Here is a 21,294-nt window from a genome sequence, read left to right on the forward strand (position 1 = left end):
AGATATCCGTCGCTACTTCGTTGCTAAGCCGGTTAGCGACTGATTAGCGATGGAATAAGGTCGTCGCTAATCCACTACTTTGTTGTAGTGGAATCAATATCTGCGAATCGATACAATATCTTAGAAATCGATAGACAAATCGTGTTAGGAATGTTAGGCCTAAACCTTGGATAAGAAGTTTGTTTACTTACCTTTTCACTTGACCAAAAGTCTCTACAGTGATCATCGTTACCTCAACATGGTAGTGCATCTTGAAATCCAATGGTGTATGGCTTTCGACGGACGTAAGTCTATTAAACAAAAGAGTGCTAATAGTAAGGTTAAAACACGAAGCAACAAAAGTAAATAAAAAAAGAAAATAAACAAATAAGAGTACCGATATACCATGAAATAAGGAGTGATGATGGGTATAGTATTGCTTGTAATATACATGAGAAAATCAGATATAGTCAGTTTGCAACAAATATGAACTTGTTAATATACATACCCATGATAGTTTTTTCATATATACAAAATTACTAATAGTGTTCCCTTCTGCAAATTTATCTTACAGTTGATTGATGTTCTCTTGGAGCTCTTTGCAACATTTTTGCCCACCTTTTTTTATGGATGTTCCACTAACATGAGCAGAATATCCAGTAAAGACATTGAAATTGCTTTCTACAGTACACAACACAAATCAAATATACGTCATAAAAGAGGCAAATGTTGCAAAAACTAGTCACGAGGTTTAGACAATATACACCTGAATCACCATCGCTAGTCATGTAGCTGTGGTCGTCTCTTTCATCGCCATCGCTGACTGTGTAGCTATCATCATCTTCTTTGTCGACATTGCTGGCCGTGTAGCTGTCGTCATCTTCTTCGTTAACATCGCTAGCCATGTAGTTGTCATCGTCTTCTTTATCGACATCATTGGTCGTGTAGTTGTTGTTGTCTCCTTCCTTGACAACGATACCTCCTTTGCGATAAAGCAGGTTATGTGTTCGTTTCACGAACACGTCATTCTAAAAGAATCATCAGTTTGTCTGTTGCTTAATCACGAAGCAAAGCGAAGCGAAACCCTCCTGAACTTGTGCGACATGTCATTCATATATAAAGAAAATGTCATTTCACCTACCACCCATTTTAAAAAACCGTGCATAAATTAATTGCATTACACATTAATTAAATGAAAAAATGTCATTTCATCTGCCTTTTATAAAACTAGTCAACGCGATATGACGTATCAGTCTAAACATCATGTTGATTTGTTTATTATTTTTTTTCTGCCATTTATGAATCAGTCATTATGTAAATCGCGATAGGACATATCGTTCACATTGACAAAGCTCATAACAACAAATCACAATAGGACAAATATTGTTAAATTATGAAACTTAAAGTATTGTGGTTGTAAGTTGATTTGTATTTATTAAGCTACCTAGATTTGTAGTTTACCAATAAACATTATGGCGATTTGTAAATCGATTTTTATTTGTGAAGTTACCTCGATTTATAGTTTATCTAGTCTGAACAACGTCTTCATTTGTATGATGAGTTTAGGTGGGAGAGTGACCCGACCCGACCAGTTGTTCAGGTCTAAATTCCTAATCTATTTAACCTCTCTTCCTCTTTCTTTCCAGCAGTAGAGAAACTTCTTCTTCTTCCTCTTTTTTCTCCTACGCCTTCATCTTCTTCTTCTTCTTCTTTTCCTTCTTCTTTCTTGTATTTTTCTTTCTTCTTTGTTCTTTTGTGTTCCTTCTACCTTTGCTTGATGGATGGTGTTTGATGTTGATACCATAGTTGTTTCATGCTGTGCGAAAAGATCTATATAATCTTTGATGATGATTGTAGTGGTTATCTAGTGTGGATATATCAATATATTCATGACACATACGACTGTGACGTGTTGAGAAACTCTGTTTTGATGTCACATAATATGATACACTGTCGTATTTGATTTTATATAATATGATAATATGTCCTCTTGAAAAATGTTATATTATGACTGAATATGTTTTGCCATACATCTAACGAGTATTTGATGCAAGGATATCTCACCCAAAAAGGATGGAGACTTCCTGTTCAAGTACAACTTTAGTGCAATCATACTCCTTGAAGAAAAAGCTTGATGAGCCATGCATTCCTAAAGTTCAACTGAAGATATCGGCTACCTCAAGATGAAGATTTTTTTCTTCTTTAGAGTCATATGTAACAGAACCTTCAGAAACATTCATATTGCATATTACATACTCATGCATATAAACTATATCATAAAAGTATACGATAGTTTCAAAAAGCTCCTTTTTTGAAAACTAATAATTGTACCTTCTTACAACCTTTTATGAAAAAGATATTTTGTCATGTAATAATTATACCTTACACTATATACAAGACAACATGAAAAAGAAATGTAGGAAAAAGACAAAACATGAAATCGGCTACACAAAGAAAACAAGTATAATAATGTTTTTGAAAAGACTCTAGTTATCTTCTTTAAAGAAATGATTTCAAAAATAGGTAAAAGACAAAACATGAAAATCGGCTACACAAAGAAAACAAATATAATATATTGTTTTGAAAAGACTCTAGTTACCTTTCTACAAACCCTTAGAATGTCGACTTACTTGAAGTCATCATTCTCTTTGTACAAGCATTAAAAACCTCCTGTAAGAAATCCTTGTTAATATCCTTCTCAAAGAATGTCGACTTTCTTGTAGTCCTTATTCTCTCTGAATACTTTGAAAAACACAACATAAAGAAAACACTTGACATGACTATGTACAAATAAATATCTCAAAGCACTCATTGTACTTACACTCATTTAAAGTAAAGAAGTACTTATGTACCTCAAATCATTAATTAGAATAAAGACAAAACTACAATCCAACGTTCAATGTACTATTGTAAGAAATAGACTTTTTACATAAAATATGTATTACCTAAAATATTACAACGACTAGTGTACCATACATTTTACTTTTATGGAAAAAAGCATTCTCGAATTTCTCTAAATATATTTTTGAAATGACATAACATTTCACATTTCAAAAAGGCTACGATTTCAAAAAGTAACGACTACTTTTTTAAAGCTATATAAACACACTCAAATAAACTATTCAAAAGGGAATGGAATAGACGTGTGAGCTTACAACGAGAAAAATTCTATTCATTATTTGAAAAGAGAGCCTTGAAAAAGAAAGAGAAAGAGAAAAGAAAGAAAAGAGAAAAAGTCAAGTCTATCTCTTTGACAAAGAGTATCCTCTGAGTGACAAACAAAACATTCTGAGAATCCTTCATTTGTGCATTCATATCTTTCTAAAGGTTCTATAGGAAGTATTGTAACTTTCTGTTATTCACTGTATTCCTTCTTTGTTGAAAGAAGTAGACCTCTGTGAAAGAGGGTGTTGTCCTTCTCTGTTAAGAGAAGAAGACCTCTGAGGAAGAGGGTGTGCACCTTCTCTGTTGAGAGAAGAAGACCTCTGAGGAAGAGGGTGTTGTACTATTTATCCGGTGACTCGGATGTTATAGTGGAAAGCTCAAGTGGTTTGCTTGGAGACTGGATGTAGGTCTGGGTACTGACCGAACCAGTATAAATTCTGTGTTTTATGTGTTGTGCCTTATTGCCTGATTATTTTATTTTATCGATCTTTATCATATTTCACTATTCACCCCCCCTCTAGTGGAATTTCATGACGTATTTGTCATGAAGTATATCGAAGCTTACGCAGAATATAACGACCATAATCATCCTCAATCTTTGCCGCCATATTAGAGCAAGCACATATATTCTGCTTGATAGATAGGTGGGTGCTGATGACCATCTATTTGATCTAGTAATACTGTCGGACTCTCAATCGTTCACAAACCATACTTTTCAATTGAAAAAATATCTGCCTAATCTTTGATATACTTCATGATAAATATGCTAATCGTGCGGGTTGCATTTTCTCTGCCTGTTGGGATCCATACCTTTATTTGCTGCCAATATACTTCATGAAAAAAAAACCTGTAAACAGATAAGGACCTCCATTGGTAGATAGTTTTGCCTTCAATCGTTCCCAATGACTAGCGAAGGCCACTCAGTAAGCTGAAGGTGCTGATGTTGATGATGATGTCTGTTTCGAAACACATCACTATTTGGACGTGGGTTGATGCTGCTGCTGATGTATGTTTTCTTTGATGATGATGATTGTCATATATTGTATCTAAGCCAAACCATTGGTCATGATGTATTGTAACTAAATACTCATGTAAATGAATATGGTTGTAATGTATCGTTAAAATTATTTATAATAACGAGTGTTAAATATCTTACGACATTACTAAGCATGCTAATGATTATAACGACTTACAATAATGAAAGTTAAATGCTAAAGCGATAACGATTTGTACTAAGGAATACAAAATCCAGCAACAATCATTACTTATGAATACAAACAATTACAACGATTTACAGTACTGAAAGTTAAATGCTAAAGCCATAAAAATATGTACTAAGGAATACAAAATCCTGCAATGATCATTACTTAAGAATGCAAACAATTACAATGATTTATAGTACTGAAAGTTAAATGCTTAAGCGATAACGATTTGTACTAAGGAATACAAAATCCTGCAACGATCATTACTTAAGAACACAAACGATTACAATGATTTACAATACTGAAAGATAAATGCTAAAGCGATAACGATTTGTACTAAGGAATATAAAATCCTGCAGTGATGATTACTTAAGAATGCTAAAAATTTCAATGATTTATACAACTGAATGATAAATGTTGAAACGATTGTAAACAATTTTAAACCATTTACCTTATTTAATTGCAGACCATCTAAAATGAACCTAGCATTATCTTGCTTTACGTTAATTCTAGATCACCGACCGATCTTTGGAAAACCACAAATCGCAGTGCAACAATAAGGCCGCAATGCAATAATATGCTCTCACGCCCAGGCCTACAAAAACAATATATTAGTAAGACTATAACCTTCAACAATTTTGTCTTTCTACTTTTCATTTTTATCAGTTATTGTGTAATTCACAATAACACAAATCATTGTACATGTATTGTATCTGAATCATTATACCAAATATTGTCCGAGAGTGATATACACAATGACGTCTGTATCAATGAAGTTAACTTGATTTGTTCTTTAATAAGTCTAAACATCGTGTCAATTTGTTTATTTTTTCTTTTCTGTCATTTTTTAATGTCATTGTGTAAATCGCGATGGAACGTATCATTTCCTAGGACAAAGCTCGTAAAGAAAAATCATAATAGGATATTCAAACAGATTTGGCTCGATTATTTGATGGGTTTAGGTGGGATGGCTGTACAGATCGTGATAGAACACCTTCTATAAAAAATAAATCACGATCTCTTATATACAACTGGTTGCAAGCCAATCGTGATCTCTTATAAAAAATAAATGTGATCACTTTTATTTATGAAGGCTGAACATTACAACGATCTCTTCAGTGTCACTTGTGTGTTACACTTATTAAAAAAAAATTAAACCATTAAAGAATGTGACATTACAAAAAATAATTATAGAATTACAACAAACAATTATAGAATTACAACAAATAATTATCGAGATAAAAAGAAACCCTAATAAAAAGGGGGGGGGGGGGGGTTATGCTCCTTTCACGCAGAACGTGGAGAGGAAGGGGGGGAAACCGAACTCCCCCACGATAGCTCACCCTCCTCCCCGATCATCCTCCTCGATTCTCTCTCTAACCGACCACACACTCACCTTAAGACCTATCCCCTTTCTCTCGTTAATACCCTCTCTCCCTTTTCGTTCTCTCTTCCTCTCCCTCTTGTTTCCCTTTCTTTCTCGCACAAGTCAGTAAAAAGGCACACGACTCACACGAGCATGGTGGCGAGGGTTCACTCGGATTCATGACAGCAATGGGGATTTCGCGTTTCTGAGGTAGGGTTTATTATGATTTTTGCAATGTGTATGTTCCAAGGATGCAAGTTACAACAATACAACCCATTTACATGAGTTTAAACTGGGTAAATATTGAATCCCGAAACTGTGTAGGTGTTAAGTGACAAATAGTTAATTTCTTAGATTCTGATTTTTGGAAATCTAACGTTGAACCTACTGATTACCGTATTGGAGTGGGTAGAAGTTCTTCCATTTTGCTGTGCATGTTTGAATCAAGCAGTGAGTCGTGACACAAAAAAAAAGGGAATTCAGATTTGTGTACTCTGGTTTATAATCAGACTTTGTGTGTTTTGTCAAATTTGAAAATCATTCATTTCTTCTATGGTTATGTCTATGTTTATTTTGGTACGGTAGGCATGTCCATTTAAAATCTGAAATGATCAGTGGGAATTATAATCTGGTTCGGTAATTTTTTTTGCCTATATAATCAAGGTGCGTTTGTTTCTGGCCCTACGTTGATACTCATTGCCATGATCCAAGTTGCTTTGTTTTTTTTCTAAATGATGATTAAATTCGTGATTTGGCTTGTAGTATGATTGATCTGTGTGATCTGTTGTAACCCTTACGTTTTCTGAATAGATGTAATTTGTTTGGAGACATACGATTTGCATGAATGCTTTGAAAATGACATATAGAGGGGAATTTGGGATAGGTAACAACAGGGTTCTTGTTTATTGTTTTCAATTGATATGCACTTGACTAGATTCCTGGTTCTGTTGGTATTTCTTGCCGAAGTAAAAAAAAAACTGGTATGATTAATTGTAGTGGATAGTTTGATCTCTGACAAATAACAAAATAGTTTAGATAGTGCCTGTGATAACTTCAGTCCTGATGGGTAGCTTAGTCTCACTTTAGCCTAAAGTCTAGGAGAAATTATCAGCAAAGCTCACCAAAAATCCAAGAGATGCACACCATGTAGGGAATATAGTTTTTTTTTTAGTATAACTTTCGGTAACTGGAAAACTGAGATTTTAAAATCTATGGAAGTATAAAATCTGCAATTGTAAATTCTGGTTCTGCATCTAATCAACCCTTATTGAACTACTAGTTCTAAGTTCTGCTATACATTCATTAATGATTAACCTGACGTAGTAACGAAAATATAATTGTTCTGACTAAAAGATCCTATCTAATTGCTTGCGACATTCATGTATGATATAAAGAGATTGTTTACTGAAACTGTTTATTTGCATGCAATTAGATTATAAGAATTTCTTTCCAAGTTGTCATGAATTGGTCCATTGTAGATTCAAGATGAACAATAAAGCGTGATAGTTGTAGGAATCAGTTATTGCACAAGATGAAATTGTCTGTTTTGACTACTCACTATAGAAAAAAAAACATCTTTATCATGCATCTGGGCTCTTACTTCATTTGTGAAACATATTCAGAGATAAACATGTTTATCTTGGCCATATTTCAGGCTTAGTCAAGACCATATGCAAGCCAATTCCCCTATTGTTTTATGTATCATTTTTTATTCATAGTATAATGTAAAGTATTAGGCCTGAGATTGGGTGATACTAATATGGTGCTCGATGAAATGATTATTAGCATGAAACTTTATAGTTAATCTTTTGTGATTTAATTGGAAGGGTTACTTACCTGAAATTTTCAAATAGAAAACTTATGTCCGAGCCTGCGGGTAGGATGTATTGACCCTTGAGAGGCCAAGCAAAAGATTTAGGAGTCCCGGTTGGGACCCTTGAGCTTCTAATATTAATATTCAAGAAAATGCAAAGTTAATATTCATGTCTGACTGGTTTAAAGGTATCAGGGTACTCATGCTTGACGATTTAAAGCTACCAAAGCACTCTGAGTGGGTTTGCATAATTAAATGGATAAAGTTTGGTTAATATGCCTTTTGAAGGTATGAATGGTTGGGGGCCTACTACTCCAGTAGTAGAAATCAAATTTTGAGGAACTTCAGTGTCATTGAACGACTGGGTTCGGTTCAGGGAAAACCCAGACACATCAAAAAATATAAATTAATAAGAAGAGCAACCCACTTAGATTCGAGCTTACCTTGGAAAGGGTAGGTGGTACACAACATCGGGGACCTATGCCTCATGCTTTGAGCAGTAATGGCTCGTTGGTCTCCAATGCTCGAAGTTAGGGGACTCGGACTACCAAATTTGTCTTAGGCAGTAGCTCCACGTTATTCAATAGAAGTTAAGGATGCATCCTATTGTTTTGGGCTTTTGGGAGGTTCTCTCGATTATTCAACCACTCTCTTAGGATTTCAGTTAGACATTCAGGTTAATAAAATGTCAATGCATAATAAACCCTCAAATGTTCTCTTCTATTATGGTTGCCTTGGTCTGCAAGTACCCGCAGGATAATTTAAGAGAAACATTAAATTTTACTTTTTATTAATCAGATAAAACATTGTGAGCTTTGGACTTGAACTTGCTAACCTGTGATTAGATAATTGAGCATGTGATTAAGTATTTAAACCAGTGTTTACTTATTTGATTAGATGTTAATTCATGTTATATTTTTGTGAGTTAGAATAGTGATATGCAATAAATTATTTTCATGTTACTTATTTTTTTATGCCATGTTTAGTATCATGCTTCACTGTTTATAATTAAGCTAAATACATTGCATACTTGTTACACAGTACATCTTTAAAATCATAGTATTTTCCCACGCAGACTGGTTGTAGTCTGACATAAATTATTTTACTATTTTTTAGGAGAAGAGTAAAAAATAAAGAACGGTTGTGGAATGGTGTGCGGATCAGGATATATGATCTATTATGTTTCTGAGATGTTAAACTTTAAGTTGGTCATTGTAATTATGACGTTCAGTTCTTTTGAACTCTAATATTATGTTTAAACTTTTATTAGAAATGAATTGAATGGTAATTGCTTTGAGGATTCCTATGACATGCCTGAAATGCTTAGCTTGTTTACAACAACAACAACTACGCCTTCATCCTAAAACAATTGGGGTCGGCGATATGAACCAAAAAAAGAAAATCATTCTGGGTCTTCCACATGAATCTTTCTCCTCAAATCATTTCTATCTAATGTCATGTCCTCGGTGAGGTTCAAAGCATTCATATTCTTTCCTATCACCTCCATCCATGTCTTCCTAGGCCTACCCCGACCTCTTTTAACTAATATATTTTCCCATTTCTCCATCCTTCTAACTGAAGCATCATTAGGCCTTCGCCGAATATGTCCAAAGCACCGTAAACGATTCTCTCTTATCTTATTTTCAATGGGTGCAACGCCTACCTTCTTACGTATCTCATCGTTCTGAATCTTATCTTTTATTGTATTTCCACACATCCATCTCAGCATACGCATCTCAGCTACACTCATTTTTTGAATATGACGTCTCTTGGCAGCCCAACATTCCGTACCATATAGTAAAGCGGGCCTAATAGTCGTCCTATAAAACTTTTCCTTCAACCACAATGGCATTCTACGATCGCACAATACTCTAGTTGCACTCTTCCATTTCATCCACCCAACCTTTATCCTATGATTTACATCTCCATCAATTTCTTTATACTTTTGAATAATAGATCCCAAATATTTGAAACAATCATCCACCGATATTTCTTGCTCACCAAGCTTCACTACACTCCCATCACTACTTCGTTGCTTACTAAATCGACCTTCCATGTATTCTGTCTTACTCTTACTCAACTTAAAACCTCTTGCTTCCAATGTATGTCTCCATAATTCTAACTTAGCATTAACCCCAGCTCTAGACTCATCAATCAAAACAATATCATCAGCAAACAACATACACCACGGCACATTTCCTTGAATTGATCTCGTAAGCTCATCCATCACTATAGCAAATAGGAAAGGGCTTAAAGCAGATCCTTGATGTAACCCAACCGTTATAGGAAAATTGGTTGTCACCCCTTCACAAGTGTGGACATTGGTTACTACTCCTTCATACATATCTTTAATTATACTAATTTACTTGAGAGAAACACCTTTCTTCATCATTGTCCACTAGAGAATGTCCCTAGGTACTCTATCGTATGCCTTCTCCAAATCAATAAAAACCATATGCAAATCTTTGTTCCTCTCTCTATTTCTCTCAATAAGTTGTCTAAGAAGATGTATAGCTTCCATAATTGATCTTCTAGGCATAAAACCAAAATGATTCTCCGATATCATGACAACCTTCCTCAACCTAGATTCAATCACCCTCTCCCAAAGTTTCATAGTATGACTCATGAGTTTTATACCATGATAGTTTGTGCAATCTTGTATATCACCCTTATTCTTATATAGAGGCACCAAAGTACTCTTCCTCCACTCATTAGGCATCTTATTTGTCCGCCAAATCTTGTTAAAAAGATTTGTTAACCATTCTAAACCTTTCTCTTCCAAGCATTTTCAAGCCTCGATAGGAATACCATCTGGGCCAACTGCCCTTCTTGATTTCATTTTCTTCAAAGCCTCTGCAATTTCTTTCTTTTGAATCTTGCGCATGAAGTCACGATTCATCTCATGAAAAGGAATGGAGAAGTCTTCAAGATCCTGAGCATGACTTTCATTAAATAGTTTATCAAAATAATCTTTTCATCTCTCCTTAATCTCCTCATCTTTGACTAAAACCCTTTGTGTTTCATCTTTGATACATCTAACCATACTCATATCCCTCAATTTTCTATCTCTCATCTTTGTAAGCCTATAAATATCCTTTTCGCCCTCTTTGGTATCCAACTTGTCATAAACCTCCTTATATACCTTATCCCTTGCGTTCCAAACTACTTTTTTAGCTTCCTTCTTTGCTATCATATACTTCTCCAAATTCTCATTATCACGACTCTTACTTAGATTTCTATAACACTCTCTTTTAACATTAATAGCTAATTTGACATCTTCGTTCCACCACGATGTATCCTTACCTAGCAGTGCACCGCCTTTAGACTCACCCAATACCTCCTTAGCCACCTTTCTCATGCCACCCACTATCTTATTCCACATTGATTATGAATCCTTCTTAAGACACCAATCAACTTCTTTAACTACCCGCTCTACAAACATTCCTTGTTTAGCTCATTTCAGTGCCCACCACTTAATTCTAGGATCTATCCCATGTCTATCCCTTTTGCGACATTGTCTAATTCTAAGATCTAAAATTAAGACTCTATGTTGTGTAGCTACACTTTCTCCCAGTATAACCTTACAATCGATGCAACAACCCCTATCTCTCTTTCTAAGTAGGAAAAAATCTATCCGACTCGTATTAACCCCACTTTTAAATGTTACTAGATGAGACTCCCTCTTCCTAAACCAAGTGTTTGCTAAGATCATATCATATGACAAACCAAAATCTAAAATTCTTTCTTCACTTTCGTTTCTTTCTCCTATACCATAGCCTCCATGGATACTCTCAAATCCATCCCTACTAATGCCTACATGCCCATTAAGGTCACCGTCGATGAAAAGTCATTCTCTATAAGATATCCCTTGTACTACTCCATCTAAATTTTTCCAAAATTGACGCTTAATGGAATCATCTAAACCTACTTGAGGTGCATAAACACTAATAATATTAATAATATACGTACCTAATACTAATTTAGTAAGTAAAATCCTATCACCCTTCCTATGGACCTCAACTACATTATCTATAAACTCATGACTCATAACAATCCCTACTCCATTCCTATTCCTATTTATTCCTGCATACCAAATCTTATATCCCCAAGGTTCTATCACTTTTGCTTTCTCACCTACCCATTTGGTCTCTTGTAGACATAAAATATCAATCTTTCTCCTACACATAACATCTACTAACTCTACCAACTTACCAGTTAAAGACCCTATGTTCCAAGTGGCTAACCTAATTTTATGGTCTTGGACTAACTTCTTTACCCCCACCCACCCAACAAAGTGAGGGAACCCTTGCCTATTTGACACCACACCTAGGCGCCGGTGTGACATGTCGCTTTCGGGCGATGACCTAACAACCCTTGCCCATCTATCACTGCCTCCGAGCCTATAGAGTATAGTGTGTCGCTCAGTAGGGAACGCCCCAACAAAATTCTCATATTGGTTCATATTCATAGGGTATGACTAAGTTTTTATGCTGGCTGTAACAGGCCTACCGCAACCCTCCTCCTTTATCCGGGCTTGGGACCGACAGTGCAACCCTCATCCTGCTTAGCTTGTTTAAATTTAAATATTTATGCGACCTTAAAAAAAATCCTAAAAAAAAACTTCTAAAAAATTCGGGTTAGATTTCGAGGCATTACAATCAACATATATATTTAGTTTTCTAATACATGTATCTTCTCAAGTGATAGTGCCTCATCAGCTAACAGATCATGAATAAAGTGATACTTCATCTAAATGTATTTCGTTCTGGCATGAAATGCTAAATTTTTTGTCACATGAATTTCACTTTGACTGTCACAAAAAAGACACTACTGCTTTGCTTTATGCCAAACTCTACCAAAAAGTTCTTCAACCAAATCATCTATTTGCTTGCTTCAATAATAACAACATATTCAGTTTCAATGATAAAGAGGGCCACAATTTTCTGTAACTGAGAGACTCAACTTATATTAGTGCCACTGAAAGTATAAACATAACTTATGGTGCTTTTACGATTGTCAACATCACCACCAAAATCTGCATCAATATAACCTTGCAAAATTATGTCACTTTTATCAAAATAATATACATTATTTGTTGTACCTCTCAAGTATCGAAGGATTCATTTCATAACTTCTCAATGTTGCTTCCTTGGACACTACAACAGAGATTGGACGTGTCATATGCGCTATTTCTTCTTTGTGACTTGTGCAGACTGTGTTTTAGAGTTCCTGCCTTCTTCGTACACCAACACTTAGCAGTCAGAGATGACACATATGACTCATCGTTGGGGTTCTCTCGACACATCCCCCACTGGCTCTTTAGACGCAACAACGACCATACAATCCAGGATGACCGGTCCTCATCGCATGCCATGCTTTGGCTTCGAGGCACCTCTGATCGCTACGGGTTCCAGTTTTTGGTTTCTTTCCCTTAATGGTTCAGATCCGATCCAAAGCCTGTGTCAAACCTTATGTCTGAGTTGGATCTGCCCCAATTCACGCCCAAACCCTACGACGAATTGGATCTGAAATTGGACACAATTATGCAATAGGCAATGGTCTGCCTGACTCCAAATCCAGGTCCGAAAGTAGCTCTGGTTACAATACGTCGAATATATTGGGCTTGATAACCCAGTATAGTAAGAAACTTGGACACTTGGAGAAGGATCCGAACGACTTCACATCTCGTTTAATGTTTTGGAAATGGGACAGAAAATCCCACCAAAAGTGTCCCACTTGTGCCCCCCTACAGACACGATCCGGACCAAATGCAGACAGATCCTTGGCTATCAGTTATGACAGAGAGAGGATCAGGTCAGCGGCACCTACACGGTAACAGGGCCTTGGATGTCGTTCATCTTAAAAATGAACGATAACTATCATTGTGAGCCGTTCATTTTAGACCATTCAGATGACGTCCATCCGAAACACATGATATCGGCAAAAAGAGTGGTGTCCATCCAAGTGATGGGCATCTCATTCGTACAGCTTTGGATGCTGTTTATCTTGAGATCAACGACATCCAACCAGATTGTTTTAAGAGCCAGATCCATGCCACCAAGCAAAAACCTGTGTAACCCATGTCCTGATTCAAGTCAGATACGGAACACCATATATATATATATATATATATATATATATATATATAGAGAGAGAGAGAGAGAGAGAGACGTTAAGTGTTCAATGGTTTTTTAGCCTTTTTTATTTTATTTATAAATTCTGACTGTACCGATGATTTATGTACTTGATTTTGTAGGGATCAACTCTTGAAGTGTTTACATAGGTAGTCTTTTATAAGGTTTGAAAAATCAACGGTCTAAAATCTTTGTAAAATTTTTATGCTCCAAACATCATTTTTCATTGAAAACACATGATCCAGGTGTGGATTCTTAGCAAATCGACAATGTCCAACACATTTACCGGAACAACTTAAAAAGCACCAAAGAAGCCAAAAAAAACCATTGAGCATGTTCTCTCTCTATATACATATATAATCACTGGAATATGGGAACCTAAAATACAAGAACTAATTGTGAACTGCTGTTTTCATGAATTTTTTTCCTTTTCTCTTAAATCTAAACATACGAATGCGATCTACATGTTTGGATTTATAAGAACCCGCTCTTGAATCATCCAATTTTGATGCATAAACCTGATTTTTTTAAGGTTTTACAATCAGTGGCTTATAATCTCTATAAATATTCAAGCATTCAAAAATCACATTTTTTCATCAATAATACATGATCCAATGGTTGATTCCTAGCAAATTCACCATGCCAAGCACATCCACATAACTGGATTTAGATAAAAAGTTTTGGAAATGCTCATATTTCTAGTTCTCATAATCTAGTTCTCATTTTTCAGTTCTTCTATTCTAGTATATATATACACAAAAAAATTGGTAGTTGTTCACTTGTTTTGTGCTCAAACGAATGTCACTCATGCTAAGCATCCATCACGTGGCGTGATCGATGTTCAACATCATTTTGCAAAAAAATAACTTTTATGCGTGCTGTTTTAGCACTAGTTAAAAGTTTTTTTGGTCAAAATGACGCGCGATGGACACCGAGCGTGAATGACCTCCATTTGAGCACCTAACGATTAAGCAACTATGCATCACTCTATATATATTGTAAAACCCGTATCTTCAAACAAGTTTTCCTTCGAACACACGACACTACGCTGTGCGTTCTTTTTTTTTAATAACTTTTAACGATAAATTTGTACCATTGCTAAAAGTCATTTTTTCGCCCAAACAATTAGCAACAGTCAAGACCATTGCTAAATGTCTAGAGCGCGCAAAAAAAAATGATGAGTGCATGATCAAACGGCGACAGTTTGTCCAACACATCTTCAAACACTTTATGTGTTTGTAGATACGGGTTACTCCTTGTACCCACCTTGTTCTGCTTCTTCAAAAATCATTGTTTTTTGTATTCGTTCTCACATCTAACGCCAAAAATGTGATCTATAGGTTTTATTTAGTGGGAACTAGCTTTTGGTTCATCAGAATCTAACTTGCATACAGGTTTTTTCAGTGATCCAAAATCAATGGCTATGAAGGTACTAGCTTTTCCTTGCTCATAAAAACATGTTTTTTCGTAGAAAAAACATGATCCAAGAGTCAATTCCCTCTAAATCAAGTATGCTTAACACATGTAACAGTTCAGATCTATCATAAAATACTTCAAAACTTTGGGGCAGAACAAGAATTGGAATTTAATATGTTAAGTTATATATCACATTCTCCTCCACTAAAACAAACTCGACATCATTGTTGATACTTCACAGATTGAAAGAAGACAAAGGCTGCCATGAAGTTCCTGATAGCAAATATGGCAAGGTCACTCTGTAGTGTGAGAATGATCACTCACTCATGAAAATGTGCAGCATGGACACCACCATTAAGTTTTTAGATTTGAAGTGGTCCTGTTTTCCTAGCAGAATGGATGTTTGTCACCCGCGGGTGTTTGACACCCGAGGTGGTCCATTGAGTAGAGCAACGTGACCACACACACACACACACACACACATATATATATATATATATATATATATATATATATATATATATATATATATATATATATATATATATATATATCCATTTCTCATTCTTCCCCATAGTTTTAAAGTGTTTTATAATAGATCTGAACTGTTAGATGTGTTTAACATGCTCGATTTAGTGAGAATCGACTCTTGGATCATGTTTTTTGACAAAAAAATGTTTTTATGAGCCAAAAAAACACTACCTTCATAGCCATTGATTTTGGATCACCAAAAACCTATATACAGGACAGATTCTGGTGATCCAAAAGTCGGTTCCCATTAAACAAAACCTGTAGATCACATCTATAGTGTTAAATGTGAGAAAAAAATACTTAAAACTTGATTTTTGAAGGGGACTAACCAGACCTAACAAAAAAGGGGCCTAAGGAACACATTACCATATATATATATTGTGGACATTCCCAACACTTTGTTTGCAAATCCAATTTTCATGGATTTTTTGTTTTTTTCTATTGAATTTAATCGTACATATGTGTTCTTTATGTTTGGTTTTATAAGAACCTGCTCTTGAATCGTACAAGATTTTTTTTTAAGGCTTTACAATCAATGAATCATAATCTTCATACATATTCAAGCATTCAAAAATCACATTTTTTCATCAAAAGTACATGATCCAATGGTTGATTCCTAGAAAATTCACCATGTCAAGCACATCCAAATGGTTGGATTTGCAAAAAAAAAATTTGAAAATGCCTATATTTCTAGTTTTCATATTCTAGTGACTATATATATATATATTGTTACTAAAATATGAGAACTGAAAATATAAGAACTAATGTGTGAACCATAATTTTCATGAATTTTTTATTTAATTTTTTAATCTAACTGTACGGATGTGATCTGCATGCTTGGTTTTATAAAAACCTGCTCTTGAATCATCCAATCTGATTTTTATGCATAAATGAGATTTTTTTTAGACTTTAAAATCAATGGCTTATAATCTCCATAAATATTCAAGCATTCAATTCCTAGCAAATTTACCATGCCAAGCATATTGATATGGTTGGATTTGAAAAAAAAGTGTTGAAAATGGCCATATTTCTAGTTCTCGTATTTCAGTTACTATATATATAGTATGTGTGTATGCCGGTGTGTGTGTGTGTGTATGCCGGTGTACATGCATGCATGTACACATCGCTCAAATCTCAGGTCTATGAGGTTTACACCATATCAAAGAGGGTTTAACAAATGGAGGATCTTAACCAGCGAGTGAATCTAAGCCATATCCTCCGAGATAGACATAAGTGCATGCATGTGTTCCCCATATCTCGATGGTGATAGTATAGACATAAGCCAAGGAACAATAAACATCAAATAACAAGGGGATGAGGTTAACCCCACCTTATCAATGGGTTGATACATAAACCAATCATGGTTTGATGTTTTGAGCTATGTTACAAGGACACGTCTGAATGGACTCCAGTCAGCGATAGCATCGGCGACAATGACTAAAGTAGTGGTCAATGGTAGAGATGTTTGCTCTCTCTCTCTCTCACTTGTTGAAGGAGTGTAGAGCTTGATATAAATTCATAAGTTTTGCATATTGAAATTCCTGATAAGTTGGTAGGAGATTGCAATCGAGTCGCACTCCTCTAGCTGTATGGTTGGGGTTTGGGGGCATTAGTCCTTAAGGCAAATTTTTTTAAAGGTAGTACTGTAATTTTATCCTAGACTCCTTATTATATTCAATAATACTAGTAGACTCTTTGCAAAACTCACAGACTCCTATTTAAAAGACAATTTATTTTTTGTATTGTATCTCAATCAATAAAGAAGAAAACTCAGTGCAGTCGTAGACATAGGCAATTTTTGCCAAACCATGTAAAATATGTGTTCTTTGTGTGTGGTTGTTTTGTCCTTTTATTTTTTCTTGTATTTGTTTCTTTGATTCATTGGTAGTTCAAAGATTTGTTCCCTAGCAACTGATATTAGAGTCTCAATTCAGAGAGAAAAGTAGGAATGATGACAGTGAAAGAAAGGTGAAGATTGACAGGTTTGGCAAGGATTTCGAATTCTGAAAGATGCAGATCAAAGACTATCTGTATAAAAAAAAGATGCACCAACCTCTTACTAGAAGCAAGGCAGAAAAGATGAGTCAGGAAGAGTAGACAGACAGACGCTGGGAGTTGTTTGATTAATGTAGGCCCAAAACGTAGCATTCAACATCAAGAACAAGAAGACCACAGTTGGTCTCATGAAGGCACTCTCAAATATGTATGAGAAACCATCAACATTGAATAAGGTATTTCTAATATATCATTTATTTAATCTAAAGATGTCTGAAGATGCCGTTGTTACATATCACTTCAACGAATAAACATTATTATTAGCCAATTGAGTTCGGTAAAGATCAACTTTGAAGATGAGGTCTAGGAATTGATTTTGTCCTCTCTACTGAATAGTTGGGGTGTGACTGTGATTGTTGTGAGAAGTTCTTCTGGTTCAAACAAGTTAAAGTTGAATGAAGTTTGAGACCTGGTTCTAAGTGAAGATACTCATAGAAGAGAATGAAGTGAATCTTCGAGTTTTGCCTTGAACATTAAAGGTAGAGGAAGAACAAATCAGCGAGGTCAAAATTAAGGCAGGTCTAAGTCTCCAAGGAGTCAGTCTAGGTACCAAAATAAACAAGAGGGACAAAGTTGTTAGAACTATGGGAAGTGTCATATGCGTTATTTCAGTCTAGGTACCAAAATAAACAAGAGGACAAGAGGGATGTGTCATATTGTGATGTGATGAACAATGCTATTTACAGGAAATACACGGGTTTAGTGCAGGAAATGCATGTAGGTGTGATGCAATTAGTGAAGTACTTCAACAGTGCTCTAATGATAGAGTTCATGGGTGTTGTGCCTTGATGAGATGCAGAGATGACTGGAGATGGCTAAATAGAGGATACAGGGGATCACTGGAATTTATTAATAATGAGAAAGGGTAGCTGCAATTGCGGCAGTGGGAGAGTTATTGGGAATGAAGGAGTAGGTGTACAGGAAAAACAGGTGCACAACAGATATATGGAGATAGCATGTGAAGGTAGCTATGAAGAGAGTAGATGTGCAATAGGTGGAACAATGCATTTTGCAGGTGAGGAGCTGAAGGTATAGGTAATAGGGGCTGGAAATGGAAGCAAATATGTGTGAGAAGTGTTGGTGAGGCATGGGCAGTTGGTGGATGGTGAATAGGTGGGTATAAGGGATGATATAACTGCAAGGGCTTATAATAGGGTATGGTTGAAGGGTGCTATGGTAACAAGTAAGTAGTGAGGAGTGTAGCTATGTAAAAGGTGATTGTGAGGCAAAAGTGAAGTGATGGTTGTGGCAATAGAAGATGTGTTATACTGAAACATCAATGAATGTTATGCTAAAAAAAATGATATGTGTTGAGTGCTTTGTGATTACAGGGTGAAGTATGATCATAAGTAATGCAGGGAATGCAGATTGCTATTGGACTTAGGTGGAGGGGGTCATAATGGTGGTATATGAAGGAAATGACAGAGAAAACACAACATATATGATAGTAGACGTATTGTTTGCTTGTGAAAACAACAGGTAGGTAAAAATGATTAGGCTATTCGATGTTCGCCCTTATCTCCTATTCTCTTAATGACATTTGCTAATATTTGAACTCGCACCATTTGTTCATCAAGCGTGGAAGCCTGTGATCATGAATCTCTTTTCAATGAGATTGGAGAAGAAAAAAAAATGTGGCCTTCCCACCAAACAGGGAAACAACGTCTATATTCCCCAACCCCCAGTTCATACAGCTATTCGATGGACAAACTTCACTATATTCCCACATCTTAAGAATTCATTGATTACATTTTGGGTGAATTCCATCTGCTTGTAGTCTTCCCAATTGAGGTGCTCCCCTTTTTGCTTTTTGCTTCTTATTGCATGATGGCCTTGAGATGCTCAAGAGTAGATGATGAGTGCCCAAGAAAGTAAACAGTCATGGCCATCAACAGGGAGGTTGTTTTATACCCTCCAAGCAAAAGATCAAGGACAAGACTAACCCTCTCTTCATCAGAAAGATTTATTGTTGGACAAAAGTATGTCTGTAAAGTCTCCCTTGTCATGCTTGCATCCTTTTCTTCTTTCCCCCTACTATTGTTTCCACCATACAAGAAATTCTCGCTCTAGCCTTTACAACTTTAGCATAGGGTGTTCCTGGAATGTAGAGAGGGAAATACACCAATCCTCTCATGAATGTGAGAAAATCTTCCAAGATCATTAAATTATGTGCCTCATCTGGTTTCAAACTAAGAATTTGGTTCACTATAACATTGAACGTAAACTGAATGGCATTTAACAAACCACACAGAAAACTTTTAGCAGCAGAACAACCATAAAATTAAGTAGAAATTAAGACACAAACACAGCAAGGAAAAGAGATTGATCAGGAACATCATACCTTTCTGGCCACATCACAAAAAACAATCTTCTCTTTTATCTTCCATATTTCCATGAGAGCAGTGGTATGCTCTTCAATGTAATACAAATAATCTAGCTTTGATTTGGAAGTGGTAACTAAATTGAGAGCTAAGCCTCTCAATCTCTTGTGTGTGTCTCCAACAACCACAAGCATGGAAATTTTTCCAAGGATACCATGAATGGGATTTTGATAGTTGTACTCAAACAGCCTCTCCTTGTTTTGCAGTATGAAGAAATTAAGCTCCTGGTCATAGAAAACTATGATGGGAGAACCAAACAGATGGGACATGAAGATTTTCCCATACCTCTAAAAAAACGATTCTGGTACTTGCAAGGCCATTCAAGAGAAACTGCCACCTTCTCCAAGTTCATGTCTGCGTATTGAACGTCTATTGTGCATCCTTGGTTTACATCCCAAACATAATGTATGCCCATCCGAACGCTGATGGGACGGAGGATACATAACATTCAGGTGGACAGAGCATTCTAATAATTCTTGCACACTCAAATAAATCATTACTCTGAGGATGATTTATAACCTCTAGGTTACTTTCTCATAAATCATCTAGGCAAAAGTTTACAGAACCCATTACATGCTAATGAAGAAGCCAACTGGTATGTATTGATATCCTCTGCTGATGCACCTCAATACAGTTTTGCATTTCAGAATCATCCACATTAGATGATTCACTCCATAGTGAGATAGAGAACATAGTATGCAATTTCACGGCAGAGACCCGATTAGAAGCAAGGGATACAGATATAGATTTCTGATGTCTCTATGCATCGATGATACAGTAACTCCCACCTATATGGATATTGATTCATGATGCAGTGCGTGGTTTGACGACAAGTGATGCAGATGATGTAATGGATGACGTGAAACAGAAATTTAACAAAGATCGGAATGAACATGGTGAATCAATAATATAGATAAAAGACAATTACAGGTGATGAACAATTAAATTTTAAAACAAGCAACCAGCATACGAAAAGAAACAGAAGGAAATCAAAGAAGATCCTTAGGATAAAGTAGACAATTAGATACAAATAGAGAATAAAAATGACAATGGAAAATCAGAACGAAACAAGGAATATGTGGGAATGCAATCTTCAGAGATGCCACTAGTAATCCTGATTAACAGAAAATAATCAGCGGATAGCAGGAGATTGAATCTCAGTGCATACAGGAAACTGAAAAATAGTAAATGCAAACCAATCATCAAAAGAAAACAAAATTTAAATACAAGCCGAAAATTACAAGGAATGCAA

General features: G+C 35.7%; 1 pseudogene; it reads right to left on the reverse strand.

Annotated features, from left to right (window-relative positions):
• Nucleotides 1–547: 547 nt before the first annotated feature.
• LOC149837731 (cytochrome P450 724B1-like) lies at nt 548–20,394 on the reverse strand (annotated as a pseudogene).
• Nucleotides 20,395–21,294: the final 900 nt, after the last annotated feature.

Source organism: Nuphar pumila, chromosome 5, assembly GCF_984573655.1.
Source record: "Nuphar pumila chromosome 5, dmNupPumi1.hap1.1, whole genome shotgun sequence".
Classification (NCBI taxonomy): Eukaryota; Viridiplantae; Streptophyta; class Magnoliopsida; order Nymphaeales; family Nymphaeaceae; genus Nuphar; species Nuphar pumila.